This window comes from Meles meles, chromosome 1, assembly GCF_922984935.1.
Source record: "Meles meles chromosome 1, mMelMel3.1 paternal haplotype, whole genome shotgun sequence".
NCBI lineage: Eukaryota > Metazoa > Chordata > Mammalia > Carnivora > Mustelidae > Meles > Meles meles.
In genome coordinates, this window is record NC_060066.1 from 95,309,667 (window position 1) to 95,315,163 (window position 5,497).

The 5,497-nt window shown below is 39.5% G+C and overlaps 1 pseudogene; it reads left to right on the forward strand.

The window, feature by feature from the left end:
- Positions 1-5,182: 5,182 nt before the first annotated feature.
- LOC123927991 lies at positions 5,183-5,267 on the forward strand (annotated as a pseudogene).
- Positions 5,268-5,497: the final 230 nt, after the last annotated feature.

The following is a 5,497-nucleotide window of genomic DNA, read 5'->3' on the forward strand; positions in this document are numbered from 1 at the left end:
CCAATATCCTTTATGAATATAGATGTAAAAATTCTCAACAAAATGCTAACAGATGAAACCCACAGCATACAAAAAGATTGTACACTGTAACCAAGTAAAATTTATCCCAGAAAAGTAAGATTGAATCAATCTATGAAAATCAATCAATGTAATGAAAATCAATCAATGTAATATACCACATTAATAAAATAAAAGAAAAAGAACACATAATCCTTTTAGTGGATACAGAAGCATTTGACAAAATCTAAAACATTTTCACAATAAAAACAATCAGAAAACTAGGATAGAAGGGAATTTTCTCAACATAATAAAAAGCATTCATGAAAACCAACAACTAGCATCATATTTAATAGTGAAAGAAAGTTGTTTTCCTCCTAAGCCCAGGAATAAGACAAGAATGTCCACTCTTGCCAGTTCTACTCAACATTGTAGTGGAGGTTTCAGACACAGTAATTGGGCAAGAAAAATAGAAGACGTAAAGACTGGTGCACCTCGGTGGCTCAGTCTGTTAAGCGTCTGTCTTCAGCTCAGGTCATGATCCCAGGGTCCTGGGATCGAGCCCGAGTCAGGCTCCCTGTACAATAGGAAAGTCTGCTTCTCCTTTTTCCTCTGCTCATGTGCTCTCTTTCTCTCTCAAATAAATAAAATCTTAAAAAAAAAAAAAAAGACATCAAGATTGCAAAGGAAGAAGTAAATTATCTCTATTTGTAGATGACATGATATCCTTAAGAATCCACATATAGACTTACTTACACACACACATAAACACACAATTACAGATATTAACAAGTTCAGCAAGGTTATAAAATATGTCAATATACAAAAATCAGTTGTATTACTGTACATCTGAAAATGAAATTAAGAAAGCAATTGCATTTACAATAACATCAAAAAGAATAAAATAAGTAAGAATAAATGTAATCAAAGAACTGCAAGACATTGAAAACTACAGAGCATTGATGAAAGAAATGAAAGACCAAAGTGAATGGAAAGACATCACCTGTTTATGGACTGGAAGACTTGATATTGCTAAGATGATGATACTCTCAAAAATGAGCTAGAGTTTCATTGCAATCTCTAAAAAACTTTCAACAGCCTTTTTTTACAGAAATGGAAAAGCTGATCCTGAAATTCATATGGAATTTCAAGAGATCCAGAATACTTAAAACAATCTTGGAAAAGAAAAAGGAAAATTGGCAGACTCAGACTTCCTAATTTCAAAACTAACTACAAAGCTACACTTGTCAATAAAGTATAATATTGGCATAAAGATAATTATGCAGATCAAGGGAATGGAATTAAGAGTCCAGAAATAAACCCATACATTTATATCAATTAATTTTCAACCAGGATGTCAAGCCCATTCAATGGAAAAATAAATCTTTTCAGTAATTGGTGCCAGGATGACTGGATATCCACATGCAAAAAAATGAATTTTGACCTTACCATATAATGAAATACATCAAAGATCTAAATATTCTAAGTATTAGAGCTTACACTATAAAAATCATTAGGAAAAAAAGATAGAAGTGACATGACCTTCATGGTTAAGCAAAGTTTTCTTAAATATGACACATAAAGCATAAGCAACTAAAAAATAGATTAATAAGACTTCAGCAAAATTTAAACCTTTTGCATGTCAAAGGACACTGTCAAGAAAGTAGAGACAATCCACAAAATTGGAGAAAATACTTGCAATCATATATCTGATAAGGATCAAGACTACACAAAGAATACACACAACTCAATGATAGAAAGATAAATAACCAAAATCTCAACTAATTACAAATAAGATATACAAAAGGTCAACAATCACATGAAAATATGCTCAACATCATTAGTCACCAGGGAAATGTAAACTAAAAGCACAATAAGATACCACTTCATATCCATTATAATAGATACAATAAAAAAAATCCGGAAGCCAGAATACAACAGTTATTGTGAAAATATGAAGATATTAGAACCCTCATATATGGCTGATTGAAATGAAAAAATGGTGCAGAAACTGGAAACACCTTAACAGTTCCTCAAAATATTAATATATTAATATCAATATATAGAGCTTTTATACTGTCCAGCAATTCTATTCTTGGCATATACCCTAGAGAATTAAAAATATATGCTCATTTAAAAAGCTTGTATATGAGGGGCACCTGGGTGGCTCATGGGTTAAGACCTTAGCCTTCAGGGGTGCCTGGGTGGCTCAGTGGGGTGCCTGGGTGGCTCAGTGGGTTAAAGCCTCTGCCTTCAGCTCAGGTCATGATCCCAGGGTCCTGGGATCGAGCCTCGCATCGGGCTCTCTGCTCCGCAGGGAGCCTGCTTCCTCCTCTCTCTCTGCCTGCCTCTCTGCCTAGTTGTCATTTCTCTCTGTCAAATAAATAAAATATTAAAAAAAACAAGAAAACAAAACTCTGCCTTCATCTCGGGTCCCAGGGTCCAGGGATCGAGACCCACATTGGGCTCTCTGCTTAGCGGGGAGCCTGCTTCCTCCTCTCTCTCTCTCTCTCTGCATGCCTCTCTGCCTGCTTGTGATCTCTGTCTGTCAAATAAATAAATAAAATCTTAAAAAAAAAAAAGCTTGTATATGAATGTTCCTAGCAGCTTTATTTATTATACCCAAAAATAGAAGCAACCTAAATAACCAAGGACTGATGGATGGATAAATGTGGCATATCCACCTGATGGAATATTATTCAGCCATAAAAAGGGATGAAATATTGATATATACTACGACATGGATGAACCTTAAAAACTTTGTGCTAAGAGAAAAAAGGTCAGTCACAAAAAGGCGACTTATGAGATGATTCTACAAAATTTTCAGAATAAGCAAATCCATAGAAACAGGAAGTAGATCTTTGGTCCCCAGGGACTGCGGTGAGAGGGGAGAGAGGAATGGTTGCCAATGGGTATATGGTTTTGAGGGTTGTAAAAAATGTTCTGGAATTAGATAGTGGTGATGGTTGCACCAATTTGTGAAGACATAAAAGCCCACTAAATTTTGGGCGCCTGGGTGGCTCAGTGGGTTAAAGCCTCTGCCTTTGGCTCAGGTCATGATCCCAGGGTCCTGGGATTGAGTCCCACATCAGGCTCTCTGCTCAGCAGGGAGCCTGCTTCCTCCTCTCTCTCCCTGCCTACCTCTCTGACTATGTGTAATCTCTGTCTATCAAATAAATAAATAAAATCTTAAAAAAAAAAAAAGCCCACTAAATTTTACACACTAAAATGGTGGATTTTAGGGAGCCTGGGTGACTCTATCAGTTGAACATCCAACTCTTGATTTTGGCTGAGGTCATGATCTCAGGGTCATGAGATCGAGCCCCAGGTGGTCAGGGAGTCAGGAGTCAGCTTCAGACTCTCGATTTCCTTCTTCCTTTGCCCTCCTCTCATCCTCATGCTCTCTCTCTCTACAAAACAAAAAGGTGAGTTTTATGATATGTGAACTATATGTCAATTTTTAAGAGTATTTAAAAAAATGTTTTTTTTTTTTATGTATTAGAGCGAGAGAGAGAGAGTACAACAGGGGGGAGCAGCAGGCAGAGGGAGAAGCAGGCTCTTTGCTGAGCAAGGAGCCCAGCTCAGGACTCAGTCATAGGACCCTGGGATTTCCACCTGAGCCAAAGGCAGATGTTTAACCGACTGAGCCACCCAGGCAACCCCCCCTTTTTTTTTTTAAGATTTTATTTATTTGTTTGAAAGAGAGAAAAAACGCAGGAGCAAGTGTGGGGAGGGACAGAGGAAGAGAGAGAAGCAGACTCCCTGCTGAGGGGCTTGATCCCAAGACCCTGAAGTCATGACCTTAGCTGAAGGCAGGAACTTAACCAACTGAGCCACCCAGGGACCCCTTTAAAAGTATTTTAAAAACAGGTCTCTCAGGTTCAGAGTGTTCAGCTACTGAATGGCAACAACAGAAACAGTCAAGCCCAACTCCCGTACATTGCTCTCCCCTCTGGAGGGGCCAGAAATTTCAGTAGGCCAGATGAGAGAGCAGTGATAAGATCACAATATGGGGGAAGAGAAAAGACACTGATTGATCACCCTTCTTTAAATGCAGGCTTCTAGATTGCAACAGAACCAAACTAGAGAGAGGAAACAGACTCTATTTGAAAACAAGACTACAATTTGATTCCTACATGGGCTGCTCATCGAATTACCTAATTAAAACTGTCTTTCATGACTTGAAATGGGATTTTTATTATCTAAAGGGTACTGGACTTCCCCTGTAGGGACAGAGAAAGAGCCACACAGAGTATCCAAAAGCATGGCAGGAGGCGGAGCTGAAGCTATGTTCTAACTCCATTGGGTTCTTGTATGAGTTACAACAGGTTAATGGAAGGGGCTGGAGGGAGATACAGAATCCTCCATGTAAAGCTAGAAGACAATATAATAGTATTTAGTAACACAAACTCACATACCCCATGATCCAGCAGCTTTGCTTCTGTGAGTGTCTCACAGGAACTTCTCCATGAGGCCGTCTATGCCACAACCAAATATCCCCTGAGAAGCTTCCAGCAATTCATTTCTACATTCAGCAAGTAATGTGACATGTTGTTTTTCTACATATCATCATGTTAACTGCTAATGGAAAGTTGAGAACAGGATTCGACAACAGACATTGAAAACTTTGTCCCTGGTGTGTCCATTAAGGTCATTAGGGATGAGCCTGGATTGAGATGCAGAATCCTCCTCAACACGCGGCTCTTCCAGGCAGCCATTAACAAATGAACAGCCTTGTGGTGCAAGAGGACAGCTTTTTGGGGGGAGGGAGGGCAATTTCTGGCTTATAATTTTGTTAAGAAGACAGAACATACCTATATTAAAATTATATGTATAACCTGGTAAAACAGAGAAGCATTGCATAGCAAAGGATACCTTGGCTTTTGGTGGGTTTGGAGACAAAGGCATAGAGAGCAGGAAGAGTTTAGAGCATAGGGGTACCTGGTGGCTCAATTGGTTAAGCGTCTGTCTTCCGCTCAGGTCATGATCCCGGGGTCCTGGGACTGAGTCCCGTGTCACAGCGTTGGTCTCCCTGCTTAGTGGGGAGTCTGCTTCTCCCTCTGCCTGCCACTTCCCCTGCTTGTGCTCTCTCTCGCTCTCTGACAAATAAATAAATAAAATAAAATAAAGTTTAGACCATAAATGAATGGAATTGCAATGAAGCTGCATATGAAGATCAGCAAGAAGCTTTGCGCAGTGGCAGTATCGTAGCCAATGAGGTTTATCCGAGACGCGATTATTGCTAATTGAAGATCAGCAAGAAGATTGTCTATTAGAAGTAGGAAGGAACTGGGATGCTTAGGTGGCTCAGTCAGTTAGGCGGCTGCCTTCGGTTCAGGTCATGGTCCCAGAGTCTTGGGATCAAGTCCCACATCAGGCTCCTTGCTCAGCAGGGATCCTGCTTCTCCCTCTTCTCCTGCCCCTGCTCATGTGTGCACGCTCTCTCTCTGCCTCTCTCTCTCTTTCTATATCTCTGCCAAATAAATAAATAAAATCTTTT